This window comes from Monodelphis domestica, chromosome 8 (assembly GCF_027887165.1).
Source record: "Monodelphis domestica isolate mMonDom1 chromosome 8, mMonDom1.pri, whole genome shotgun sequence".
In the NCBI taxonomy this organism is placed as follows: Eukaryota; Metazoa; Chordata; class Mammalia; order Didelphimorphia; family Didelphidae; genus Monodelphis; species Monodelphis domestica.
The window spans coordinates 139,729,430-139,744,566 of NC_077234.1; the positions used below are offsets into that span (position 1 = coordinate 139,729,430).

General features: G+C 34.5%; 1 non-coding gene across 1 annotated transcript; it reads left to right on the plus strand.

The window, feature by feature from the left end:
* The first annotated feature begins 2,571 nt into the window (after positions 1–2,571).
* Positions 2,572–2,700, plus strand: LOC130456010 (U6atac minor spliceosomal RNA). Its single transcript, XR_008914296.1, has one exon. It is a non-coding gene; the product is annotated as a U6atac minor spliceosomal RNA (small nuclear RNA).
* Positions 2,701–15,137: the final 12,437 nt, after the last annotated feature.

Sequence of the window (15,137 nt, forward strand, 5' to 3'; positions counted from 1 at the left end):
TAGATCATTTTGATTGGGCCCTGATTGAAGGACCTGTTATAGATTTATTTTTCTTCTACTTGGAATTTTTACACATAAGACTTTGATAGTCTATATTTTCATCCAGAAATTTTTCTTTTCTTTTGGATTTTCTGATGTCTTTTTAATATCTCTTGCCAATTGATTCATATACCTCATACCTCAGCCATGCATCCCTAACTGATTCTGAATCTTTCAATCACCCACAACATGGGGGAATGTAAAAAAATATCATTATTTAAATTGCAAAGTTTAAATTCCTTTTGAGAAGAATTTTAGGTGAAGAAGATGCTACCTCTCTGAATCCAGAACTGAACTGTTGGAGAAGCCACCATGAAGAAGCCTCCAGACCACAAGTTGCACAAAATTGAACTTTGGGTGTGGTTGATTGAACATTTATTTGTATGTATACTTTTATGCCAAAGGGGACTGCCCCCTAACGGCTTTTTGTCAATGTGTTCAGAAATTATTGGTTTTATTCTTTTTTCTCTTATCCTCACACTATTGTAATCTTTTAAGTTTATTATGTTTTTATGATCCTTTTGGGGAAAAATTAATTTTTCCACAAATGATCACACGGGGGGATGTAAAAAATAGACTCGAATACAGGACTACAATCCCCATGAGCCTTTGCTCCACTTCCCCAGAATGCCTTGTAATCTCACCTGGGCCGAGATCGAGAAGATATTTAAGCAAAGGCTTTTGAAGGGCTCGGCCCCTTTTTGGACTTCCGTTTTTGGAGCAGAGGCGTCTCTTCCATGATGTGAGGTTATTTTGTCTAGGCCTCTGGCCTAGGCACATGTTTCTTACTTGTATATTCTTAATCTTTAACTTTAATAAACCTCTAAAAAATATATATTCCTTGCAGAGAGAAACTAATTTCTACCTGCCTCAGTCTCCCCCTCTCCCCTAAATTTTAATCTTTACACTCTCCATGGATTCCTGAGGACATTTCTCCTATTACTCAGCACCCTGCCCAACAGTACAATGTGAGTGTTTCCTTCCTCCTCCATATAGGGTAAGAGGGCATCTCACATGGGTACATTTTGGGCACCCAATCTCTAAAAGGTTTGCCATCACTGCTATAGGCTATGTATAATCTAATAATATCAATAAAACAAATTAGCAAACATTCATTAAACACCTGCTACATTCTAAAAAAAAAAAAAGAATTCCCTTTGGGCTGCATATTGACTATGTTTAAAAATTTAATATTTCCCATATTTTGCTATAGTTTAATTTATTACATATCTCCCAATTACTTTTTAATCTAGTTCCATTCTTGAGTATTTGTATGCTCTATAGGCCAATGGGCTGCATGTTTGTCACCTTTGTCTAAGAAAACAGTGAAAGCATTTAGCAGTCTTTATAACAGGTAGCATGATCAGAACACAGGAAAAATATATTAAACAAATGGATGATCATGTGAGACATCTACTGCCCATTTCATATTTTTTCCTTCTTACCACTAACTTTACTTAGAGCAACTATCAGGCATTTATTCTCATCATGCTGCCAACCTACACAGCAAATTTGAGAGAATTATGTAAATGAGATAACATATAAAACACTTTCCAAGCCTGAAAATACTGTAAATTGGTGGCTAGTGTGTTTCCTTCCAAGACACCATTTACTTTAAATGACCTTTCCTTTCTTTTTGATATGGAGATTAACACCAAGTGTTCACAGGGGATTTGTGGGAAGATAAGGATAGCATAAAAGTTGGAAATAAATAACTAAACAACACCATGGGTTCACGTAGCTATTTCAGTCTTGTCCATTTCTCACCAGATTATTTTAATTTTCTAAGTAATTATATCTGTTTAAGATAGAATATTTATTTTAAAAGTAGTTAGGTGATTTCATAGACATTTCCAACTTGCAATCCCAATAATAAATTTCAATTTATTTAGATTGCTATCTTGATAAAGATTTATATATTGATCCTTAATTTGTAGAAGAAACACATTTACAAAATTCAGGTCTGTTTTCATGTAGTCTATTCTACCTTTGTATGTAAATCTTCTGTCAACTTAACAGGACAAGGAGATAACAAGTCAATATTTACATCCCAAAATCTGGTGGATCAGAAATGCTTTATTTATTCCTAATATAAGTTAAAGATGGCACTACTACTACTAATGGTAATTATTAAAAGATCATAAAATCTTACTAAGCAGAGATTAGAATTAACTAAAAGTAAGATTATATGAAAAAAATGGTTTCTACCACTGTCATTTCATCTAGTACAGTTCAATTAAAGTTTCTGAAGGAAGAATTTTTGATCACTGATCAACAAATCTCAATAGTACTAAAAAATGTTCAAAGTCCTTAAAAAATTTTTCAGGACAGCTTTTTCACAGATCTGAATAATAGCACTAGCCAATATGCTAACTGAATGAAGGAATATGATACAATCAGTGATTGGAAACAATGGATATAAGACTAGAAGCATACTTTGGGAATAGCATTCTTAATAATTTTATGTTTCCCAGACTCCTTTTTCAGTCTTGTGAAAACTACTTGTCTTTTCTCAAAATAATGTTTTAAATGGTGTTATATGAAAGGAGAGAAGGTTAGCACTCCCCCTTGATAAGGATGGAAGAGGTCCTAGTGGCCTTTACAACACACATACAGTTAAGGCACTGCCACCTACTCTGTGGCATCTAACCATATTTTTCCTTTTTGGGGTCTCAACTGATAGAAAGAAGGCAGGAGTTGCAATAATGATATCTAACAAAGCCAAAGCAAAAATAGACCTGATTAAAAATAGGGAAGGTAAATATATCCTGATAAAAGGGAGTATAGATAATGAGGAAATATCACTAATCAACATGTATGCACCAAATGGCATAGCACCCAAATTTCTAATGGAGTAACTAGGAGAATTGAAGGAGGAAATAGACAGTAAAACCATATTAGCAGGAGATCTGAACCAACCACAATCAAATTTAGATAAATCAAATCAAAAAATAAATAAGAAAGAGGTAAAAGAAGTGAATGAAATCTTAGAAAAATTAGAGTTAATAGACATATGGAGAAAAATAAATAGGGACAAAAAGGAATATACCTTCTTCTCAGCACCACATGGCACATTCACAAAGATTGACCATACATTAGGTCATAGAAACATGGCATACAAATGCAGAAAAGCAGAAATAATAAATACAGCCTTTTCTGATCATAAGGCAATAAAAATAATGATCAGTAAGGGTACATGGAGAGCCAAATCAAAAATTAATTGGAAAATAAATAATATGATACTCCAAAATCGGTTAGTTAGAGAACAAATCATAGAAACAATTAATAATTTCATCGAGGTGTGAACCTTAAAAAGTTATCAGACACTACTTCACAAGGTTTGGTTAAGACCATTCCCCATTTTAAACAATGAAGGAACTTTGATCAGGAATGTGAGACTTCTACTTAGATCAGGAATGTGAGACCTCTACTCCACCCCTACTTAAGACTTCTTTAGGGGAAGAAACTCCTTGCTGAACAATGAAAAATACTTAAAACCCATACTTATAGTAAGGAAAAAGTTCTTAAGCTGTGCCTATTTTTAGATCTAATAAAAAAGGGTGCTAAGTACCTATAAAGGTCAGGCAACTTGTGAATTTACAAGGAGCAAAGAGGTGAGAACTTACTCAGAGGTTTTCTGGTGTGAACTTAATAAAAAATTTTAAGCCTTCTGAGGTGTGAATTAAGAATGGTCTGTCCTTTGGAAAACGTCTACTGTGATTGGTAGATGTGAGAACTTAGGGGAGGTGACATAGGAGAAAATTCCTTTAAAAGGAGAGGCTCAAGACAGTCTCAGGACAGTCAGCTGGGAAAGGCTGAATTGGAGGAGGCAGCTGGCCAAGGCTGCCTTGAAGGGTCTTTCTTGGGACACTCTTGGGGACTATCTCAGAAGTACTCTCTCTGGAGATGGCAGCTGGCCAAAGCTGAGCTAGTCTCTCTCTAAACACTAGAATCTTTGCTTGGACAAATCTTGTGGTGAGTGGATAAAGTACTGACTGATCTTTCTCTTATGGCTTGGACCTGGGTTGGCCAGAGCTGGCCTGGGCAGGCCTATCCTTTTCTCATTATTTCCTTTTTTTCTCTCTCTCTCCCTTTCTTTAATTCCTCATTTGTATTAATTAAAATTCTCTATAAAACCCAGTTGACTTGAGTATATTTTCATAATTGGGAATTTTTCCCTGGAGACCACCTTATATTTGATTTAAAACAAGACACTATCTTGAAACCATATTTTCTGCAGTCACAATTTAAGGCTCCAATTCTTTTAACTGCCACAGTTTATGTCTTCCACTATTTTAATCACTACAGAGGAAAATAACGATGGTGAGACATCCTTTCAGACCTTATGGGATGTAGCCAAAGCAGTACTCAGAGGAAAATTCATACCCCTGAGTGCATATATTAACAAATTAGGGAGGGCAGAGATCAATGAATTGGAAATGCAAATAAAAAACTTGAAAGTGAACAAATTAAAAAACCCCAGAAGAAAACAAAAGTAGAGATCCTAAAAACTCAGGGAGAAATTAATAAAATCAAAAGTGATAGAACTATTGAACTAACAAATAAGACTAGAAGATGGTATTTTGAGAAAACAAACAAAATAGACAAAGTACTGGTCAATCTAATTTAAAAAAGGAAAAAAGAAAAGCAAACTAACAGCATCAAAGATGAAAAGGGTAACAACTCCGATGAAGAGGAAATTAAGGCCATCATTAAAAACTATTTTGCCCAATTACAGGGCAATAAATATATCAATCTAGGTGATATGGATGAATATTTACAAAAATATAAATTACCTAGACTAACAGAAGAAGAAATAGAATTCTTAAATAATCCCATATCAGAAAAAGAAATCCAACAGGCCATCAAAGAACTCCCTAAAAAAATCCCCAGGGCCTGATGGATTCACAAGTGAATTCTATCAAACATTCAAAGAACAGCTAATCCCAATACTATACAAACTATTTTCTACCAAATTCCTTTTATGACACAAACGTGGTACTGATTCCAAAGCCAGGCAGATCAAAAACAGAGAAATAAAACTATAGACCAATCTCCTTAATGAATATAGATGAAAAAATCCTAAATAGGAGAGTAGCAAAAAGACTCCAGCAAGTGATCAGAAGAGTCATTCACCATGATCAAGTACGATTCATCCCAGGGATGCAGGGCTGGTTCAATATTAGGAAAACCATCCCTATAATTGACCATATCAATAAGCAAACCAACAAAAATCACATGATTATTTCAATAGATGGAGAAAAAGCCTTTGATATAATACAACACCCATTTCTATTAAAAACACCAGAAAGCATAGGAATTGAAGGATCTTTCCTAAAAATAATAAATCGTATATATCTAAAACCATCAGCAAATATCATCTACAATGGGGATAAACTAGATGCATTCCCAATAAGATCAGGAGTGAAACAAGGATGCCCATTATCATCTCTATTATTTGACATTGTACTAGAAACACTAGCAGTAGCAATTAGAGAAGAAAAAGAAATTGAAGGCATTAAAATAGGCAATGAGGAGACCAAGTTATCACTCTTTGCTGATGATATGATGGTCTACTTAAAGAATCCTAGAGAATCATCAAAAAAGCTAATCAAAATAATCAACAACTTTAGCAAAGTTGCAGGACACAAAATAAACCCACATAAGTCATCAACATTCCTATATAGTTCCAACACATCTCAGCAGCAAGAATTAGAAAGAGAAATCCCATTCAAAATCACCTTAGACAAAATAAAATACTTAGGAGTCTATCTCCTGAGACCAACACAGGAACTATATGAACACAACTACAAAACACTCTCCACACAATTAAAACTGGACTTGAGCAATTGGAAAAACATTAAATGCTAATGGTTAGGATGAGCCAATATAATTAAAATGAACATCCTACACAAACTGATCTATTTAGTGCCATACCCATTGAACTTCCAAAAAAAATTTTATTGAATTAGGAAAAAAAACATAACAAAGTTCATTTGGAAGAACAAAGGATCAAGGATATCTGGGGGAATAATGAAAAAAAAATACAAAGGAAGGGGGCCTTGCAGTCCCAGATGTCAAACTATACTATAAAACAGTGGTCATCAAAACAATTTGGTACTGGCTAAGAGACAGAAAGGAGGATCAGTAGAATAGACTTGGGGTAAATGACCTCAGCAAGACCCCAGCTTTTGGTACAAAAATCCACTATTTGACAAAAACTACTGAGAAAACTGGAAGACAGTGTGGGAGAGATTAGGTCTGGATCAACACCTCACACCCTACACCAAGATAAACTCAGAATGGGTGAATGACCTGAATATAAAGAAGGAAACTACAAGTAAATTAGGTGAACACAGAATAATATACATGTCAGCCCTTTGGGAAGGGAAAGACTTTAAAACCAAGCAAGACATAGAAAGAGTCACAAAATGTAAAATAAATAATTTTGATTACATCAAATTAAAATATTTTTGTACAAACAAAATTAGAAGGGAAGCAACAAATTGGGAAACAATCTTCATTTCAAAACCCTCTGACAAAGGTCTAATTACTCAAATTTATAAAGAGCAAAAGCAATTGTAAAAAGAAAATCAAGCCATTCTCCAATTGATAAATGGGCAAGGGACATGAACAGGTAGTTTTCAGCCAAAGAAATCAAAACTATTAATAAGCACATGAAAAAGTGTTCTAAATCTCTTATAATCAGAGAGATGCAAATCAAAACAACTCTGAGGTATCACCTCACACCTAGCATATTGGCTAACAGAACAGCAAAGGAAAGTAATGAATGCTGGAGGGGATGTGGCAAAGTAGGGACATTAATTCATTGCTGGTGGAGTTGTGAACTGATCCAACAATTCTGGAGGGCAATTTGGAACTATGCCCAAAGGGCAATAAAAGACTGTCTGCCCTTTGATCCAGCCATAGCACTGCTGGGTTTGTACCCCAAAGAAATAATAAGGAAAAAGACATGTACAAGAATATTCATAGCTGCACTTTTTGTGGTGGCCAAAATTGGAAAATGAGGGGATGCCTTTCAATTGGGGAATGGCTGAATAAATTGTGGTATATGTTGGTGATGGAATACTATTGTGCTAAAAGGAATAATAAAGTGGAGGAGTTTCATGGAGACTGGAACAACCTCCAGGAAGTGATGCAGAGTGAGAGGAGCAGAACCAGGAGAACATTGTACACAGAGACTGATACACTGTGGTACAATCGAATGTAATGGACTTCTCCATTAGTGGCGGTGTAATGTCCCTGAACAATCTGCAGGGATCTAGGAGAAAAAACACTATCCACAAGCAGAGGACAAACTGTTGGAGTAAAAACACAGTGGAAAAGCAATTGCATGACTAAAGGGGTTGAGCTGATATGATTGAGGAGAGACTCTAAATGAACACCCTAATGCAAATACCAACAACATGGAAATGGGTTCGAATCAAGGACACATGTGATATCCAGTGGAATTGCACATCAACTATGGGAGGGGTGGTGGGAGGGAGGGAGGAAAAGAAAATTATCTTTTTTTTCAAATAAATAATGTTTGAAAATGACCAAATAAAATAATGTTTAAAAGGAAAAAATTAAAAAAATACATTAAAAAATAATAATGTTTTATATGAATAAATTGTAGTAATTTCCATACACTGGTTCATGATTTTTTGCCTATTCTCTATAATCTTTCTAAGATCACTGAGTAATTTAGCCACTAAGTTATTTCATTTTTTTCCTTGAGATATTGTTCATCTCAAACTAGTGAATTAAACTCATTAAAGGAACTATGTTTTCTTTTGCTATCACCTCCTTTTCTTGAGTATAAACTTCCCTTTCATCCTTTTGGATATGTTCTTTCCAGTTAATTTATTCCAGTTAATAATTCCAGTTAATAATAAAAATCCAGTTAGTTTCTTGAGAGAGAAAATAAGCAATATTAGTGAACAGCTTTAAGTTCTATCTGTTAGCTATCATTGTGATCTCACCAACCTAAGAAGTTCCAATCTTCCTCTTTTAAAAAAATATATTAAAAATAACTATAGTTGCCCAATTTTCTTTTCAGTTCTAATTAATTCTGAGTTTTAGTGTCCCTGACATTAATTTTACATGTGTTCTATATATATATATATGTATATATATATATATATATACATATAATTTTGTATTTGTTCCATTACTTTCTCTGTTTATGCCTTCTAAACATTTTTTTTAATCTAGGTTATTATAAGTTCACCATTTATCCACATCAGTATCTTTAGACAACTCCATCTTTTCTTTAATGATAAATTATTTTTTTCTCTCATGAATTTCATATTTGATTCCTCTTTTTTGTTTAACTTCTCAAGCTCAATCCCCCTTTCAAATTATAGGACATTACATTCCTTCACATATTTGAAGATAGAAATCATTCCTTCCTGAAAGTTGCTTTCTTATTGTCTAATATCCTTTCAACCAATCTTAACATGAGATTGTTTCTGGTTCCCTCATCATCCTATGGATGAAATGTTTTTCCATTTTTTATTTCTTCTAAATATTGTCTGACCAAAATTCATGTCTACAAATGACTACCATGTCATTTGTTCTGAAAATTATTTCTTAAAGTATATAATATGTATGTATAGCATCCCTCAACTATAATAAATACATATGAGTAATAAATATATAATAAAATAAAAACAGAGTACTGACTCATACTGAGATTGAACTCTATTAAATCCCCTTCATCTTTTTTATATGACCTCTTCTCTAACCATAACTTTTCATGTTACACTTACAAAGTAAAAAGCTTTAAAGGAAATGTAGCAGCCTTTCCATCAAATGGTAGTTACATCAAAGATTTTCACAAATGCTAAATAGCAAATAAACCGTTATTCAAACAGGTTTCAAACAAATAAGAGAAATTATGGAGATTAAATTATACTGGAATATAAAAAGAGTGATTAACCCCTCCCTCCAAGATTTCTGAACTCAACCAAGTAAAGTACTTATCTCTGGAAAGGAATATTCTTTTTTCCCAAAACCCTTGAGCCAACTTGACCCCCTGAGGGGGACAAACAATTTGTCAATATCCTATTTATCTATTAGAAGAGTCTCAAGCTAAATGCACCAGACTTGACTGGACATCTGGGTTATATTAAAATGTCATTAGTTAGTCAGTCTGTCTGTTATTAAATATTTATCTACTCTTTTCTCATTTCAGTTTATGTTCCTATGCTATCTCTTCTGTTGCCCATGATTTTTGACAATCCATTGTATTGCTTAGGAATAACATCAGCCACTTCTTTCCATACCCTGGGATATAGTTTATCCAGGCCTGAAGATTTTAACTCATTGAGGAATACTAGGTTATCTTTTTATATCCTTTACATGAGTTTTCAAGACCTTCCTAATAGTTATTTTTATTCTATTCCTTCCAATCTAATTATCATTCTCCTTGATAGGGAAAATAGAAGCAAAATAAGGATGTACTAGCTTTGCTCTCTCCCCAGCATTTATCATCACTTCCAATATTCCCTAATCAGAAGCCCTATCCTTTTTTGATCTTTCTCTTACCCACAATATAGGCCCAAAATCCCATTTGGTTTTCTTTAGAAATAATTTTAAGACTCACTGAATTTTGAGCTTTAGTGCTCCTGACATTTTTTAAAATATATTTTTTCCAGATTATATGTCAACACTGTTATATTTATTTGGGAAACTGCCACTCCCAGATGCCCCTTCCCCCACCAACTGTCAGTCTAGTTTCCTTTCCACAACACAAACTTTTAATGTTCATTCTCTCATGTTTTACAATCCATGTTCTTTCCTCCCCAACCCTCTGACCCCTATACCACTCCCAGAGAAGGCAAGTAATATGTCATTTTCACATAATACCTATCTCTATATTCATCATGCTGTGAAAGAAGACACATTGCCTAGACAAAAATTCATGGAGGAAATAAAGTAAAGAATGGCATGTTTCAATTTTCAATCATACTCCATTCCTTCTCTGATGGTATATATACTTTTTTTTTTTGTCATGGGACTCTTGAAGTTGTCCTGGATCCTTTCCTTGCTGATAAGAATTAAACCATTCACAGTTGATTATGATACATTATCATTGTGATTATGTACAACATTCTCCTGGTTCCTCCCTCTTTGCTTTGCATCACTTCATATAAATGTTTCCAGGTTTTTTGGTGATCTTGTTTGTCATTTATTATAGCACAATATTATTTCATTACAAAAATATACCACAACTTATTTAGCCAATTGTCAATTGATGAGCATCCCTTCAGTTTCCACTTCTTTGCTAGCATGACTGTTAAGGGTAAAATTAGGGTTATTGACTGAATATATAATATTAGTGGTCACCAGGGATTTAAATTAAATCCCAATAAAATACCCAAGCCAGTTTGGGATTATATGGTGGTTTAATTGCAATAGAAGGAAGAAATTAAAAAGAAGGAGACGAGGAAAGGGTATAAAATTTTCTCGGGCCTGGAGTAAATCAAAGGGAGTTCAGAGGCCTCAGCCATGGGGCCTTCTCAGAAGATTAAATCTAGCTCAGCTTCTAGCCACAAGGTCTCCTCCAAGATGAGTGGCTTCTTCAGAGGATAGTGCCTTTTCAGGAGGTCAGGGAAAGGAGGAATCAGCAGCCTTACCACTCACCAAGGTTGCTCAGAGAAGATGCCTCACCTAAACCAGGCTACAGAACCAAAACCTGCAAGCACACCAAAACACCACTCAGAGTTCAGACAGAGAGAGGAAGTGACGCAAAATAAATAGGCAGTTCTTTACATCATTCCCTACATGTACCAATGGTAGCTTAAACATGGCTTAGGACAGCCCAGGGAGTCTGTCAGTTGTTTCTGATTTGTCACTTGCTAGCACATCAGTCATAGGCCATTCTCCTCACAGTTAATCCTTAAGTGGGGGTATATACATTTCTGGTTGCTAGAATTCTAAAGACTAAGCAGGGTGTAGTAAAACTAAAATTCACACAAAAAAGAGCTGATATAAAATATTTCATTCAGATAAATTCTTTTCCCTTACCTTTAATCTCTTTGGATTACAGATCAAGTAGTGGTATTGTTGGGTTTACGCAGTTGTTTTAATTTTCATTTCTTTGATTAATAGTGATTTAGAGCATTTTTATATGACTAAAGACAGTCTTAATTTCTTCAACTGAGAAATTCCTGTTCATATCCTTTGATCATTTGTCAATTGGAAAATTATTTGTATTCTTCTAGATTTGACTTGGTTTTCTATATGTATTTGAGAAATGAAGCCTTTGTCACAGAGACTTGCTACAAGTATTTATCTTGGTTTATTATTTACCTTTTAACCTTGGTTGCATTGCATTCATTTGTGCAGAAACTTTTTAAAGTAGTAAAAGTTTTCTATTTTACATCTCATAATGTTCTTTATGTCTTATTTTCATCTGAACTTTTCTTTTATCCATAGGTCTGGCAGGTAAACTATTTTATGTTCCCCTAATTTGTTTATGGTATCACCTTTTATTTCTACCTACCTGATGTTTTTAAAATAACATGCCTTATTTTTTCTCCCTTTGCTTCAGTCTTCTACATATGTCTTCTAACATTCTTAAAGAATTCTTTGTGTATCTGTAATGGTCTCTTTTAATGGCTTTTCTGCAAAGGTAAAAATTAATGTTTGGACAATAAGTTTATGAAATTATGTAGTCACCAATATTTATTATATCTCAAGTCAGAAATTTATTTACAAATGTTTACAAAATGTAGAGGATGCAATAAAGTAGAGAAATGTGAAGAGGTTAGAAAGGCTATCTATTCTATCAACCTAAATGTTTTACTCCTGGTCTACTTAATCCAGGCAGAGATTAATTAGTTCGCAACCAGGAAGACTGCTAGTGAGTAACCATTCAGCCTCCTCCAAGATGGAAGCTAGTCTCTCCAGAACCTAGGAAAGGGGTCAGCCTTTTACTCACCTAACAAAGTAATCCAAGAGTCAGAGTCCAAGTAGAAGTCAAGTTCCAAATCCACAATCCAAGCCATAGTCTCCAGCAAAGCTCCCTCGAAGACTATCTAAGACTATCTCCAGAAGACAATATCCTCAGATTATCTTCTCAAAAGCAATCTGCCCTGAGGGAGTTTGGGACTTGCTTTTATGGTGACTTCTTGTCTCTGCCCCTCTTCACAAGGGCCAATCATAGTTTCCAAATTGTCTAGCATTACTCAGGGGGAAGTGTCTGTGGGATTCATACCTCTCATCCTCTGAAGGTGTCAAATCTTATCAAAGGCCTCTGAAGGTGTCAACTTTGATCATAGTATTCACAAGTTTGGAATTCATAACTCTCATCCTCTGAAGGTGTAAACTCATATCAAAGGATTCACAAGTTTCTGACTGAGTTAAATGGGAGGAACTCTCCAAGTAAGTGACTGTGAACTCCCTTACTTAGTGTTAAGTAGGGGTGTTGTTAAGTTTTTGGTTGATTAACTCAACATAGACAAAGAGAATAAAGAATTCCCTTTCATACTTCCTTTTCGTTTTATTGGACTTCATTTTACTGGTCTTCTCCAAATTTGATTTAGAAGAGCTTCTCAGCCCTCTGTGACTGAGTTCTAAACAATTAAAGCTTTGGGATGGAGATGTTTCATTTTTCTACAGCATTTAATATAAAGTCATGTAGGGGGTTGTGTGTGGGTATGTGTCTATGCATTTGTGTTTTGTGTGTGTGTGTGTGTGTGTGTGTGTGTGTGTGTGTGTAAGATAAAAGACAGAGATAAAAAGAAAGAGAGAAAGAAACTAATCCTCCTTTCTTTCACCTTTTCAAACACCAATTCTAAGATACAGTGCTCACGTGCATCAAAGATTTAGATCATTTCTCCTTTAGCAACCTATTCCTCCCTGTCAGTCACAATCAGGTTCAGAGTAACGTTTCCCAATCTTGCTTCCTCTGCCTTTTGAAGAAAGGAATTATTATTAAGGTAAGTGAAGAAGATAGACTCCTCAGTTTTGAACAGATAGAGAAATCTAGTAGCTGTCTGGATAATTAAAGTCCTTCATCCTTATTATATCATGTCTCTGGGCCAGACTTGTGATTTCTTTCCTGAACTCTACATTTACTTCCCCTTTTCCTGGTAGTCAGTTTTATATTCTGCCAGAATTTTTGCTTTTTATTTCTTCTACCAACCCCACATCAAAAGGCTTATTATGCTATTCTGCTCTAATTCATGTATATTAATTAATTATGAAATGTTTAATTCTATTCCACCATACATTTTGTCTAAATCTTTCCCAAGCCATACAACAGTAATGGGTCCCATGCTGCCAAATCTTGGGGATCCCTATGAAGATCAATTTCTCTTCTTGAATGAAAATCTTTATTTTGTGAATTTGGGAACAAACCTCTGAAACCTGGCTTTTTACTGGCTCTGTTCTTGGATAAATTTCTCCTATGAATTTCTAATCTTCTCTCCTTAACCTACTACTTTGTAAAATACCATGCACATCAGATTTCTAATCCCCTCCATCTTCTTTTGAGAGGGAAAGGAGAAGGGAATAGGCATTTGCTTAGCTCTTATTATGTGCCATGCAGTATAATATTCACTTTACAAACATTATCTCATGATTGATCTTCACAACAACCCTTGAAATACATGCTGTTATTATCCTATTTTACAGTTGAAGAAACTGAGACAAAGAGAGGTTGAAGGACTTGTCCAGCATCTCACAGAAAGTAAGTGACTAAGAGTGAATTTAAACTCAGGTCTTTCTGACTCCAAGGCTAATGCTCTATCTTCTGTGCCATCATGCTGCCTCCTTTTTCTTTTTTTGTTTCTTACTGACATCATCATTGGCTTCATCAGGAAACTAGATGGCAGATATGGTAGATAGAGTGCATTTCCTTGACTCAGGAAGACCTAAATTAGTCTCTCCTCAGACATCTACTAGTTGCGTGACCCCGGGCAAGTTATTTAACCTTTATTTGCCTCAGTTTCCTTGTCAACAAAATGAGAATAATAAGAGTACCAACCTCCCAGAATTTTGAAGATCAAATCAAATAATAATTGTGAAGCACTTGCCACTTAGGAAATGTTACATAAATGTTAGCTCTTGTAATTATTTTGATGATTATGATTATTGATCAGATTTTTAAACATCCAAAGCTAATATAAATTATCTGCCCATGTTCAGTGGTCATGTGCCTATAATTCATATATTTTAAGCTATGCTGAAGTTATGTCTCTGCCACCTTTTCTCCCTCAGGACTTACTTATTCCTAGTGTTATAAAACTCTGCTTTCCCATTGAAAATAATCTATCTTTCCTCTTTAATGCCACAGCACTTTATTTTGTATCTCATTTTTAGTATGAAGGTAAAAAGATGTCATAGAAAAATAACTGGTCTTGGAATTACTAATACATGCTACTCACTGGCCCTGTGATGGGTACTAAGGAATACAAAGCCAAAAAATAGCCAAATCTTAAAGGAACTTATATTCTCCTTCCTATTATATGGGGATATAATAAAGGAAATATGTATCTATAAACATATATGTGAATATATGTACATATACATAATATGTAATATACATAATACATAATATACATACTCTAAGAAGTTGAACTCTAAGAAATGAACTTTTTGTATCATTAATAAAATGGTTAAGCATAGTTATTAGAACAGATGTCAGGAAAAACCTGGGTCTGAAAAATAACACTATTGGTGTGAAGGAAGCTACATGGCTCAGTGGATAGAGTTCTGAACGTAGAGTCAGAAAAACTCATCTTCCTGAGTTCAAAGGTGACTTTAGACACTACCGGTATGTCTCTGGGTAAGTCACATAATCCTATTTGCCTCATTTTCTTCATCTGTAAAATGAGCTGAAGAAGTGAATGGCAAATCATTTGAGTATCTTTGCCAAGAAGACCACAAATGGTTAACAAAGAGTCTGGCTTGACTGAATTAATCACGACTGCCTGTATAATCAAGGTTAAGTCAATTAAACACTCTAAGGCTCAATTTCTTCATCTTAAAAATGAAAATAATAAACTACCAAATTCAATGTTTCCAGAAGAATACTGCTTTGTAAGCCTTAAAGTATGATATAAATCTGTATTATTTGTTTTATT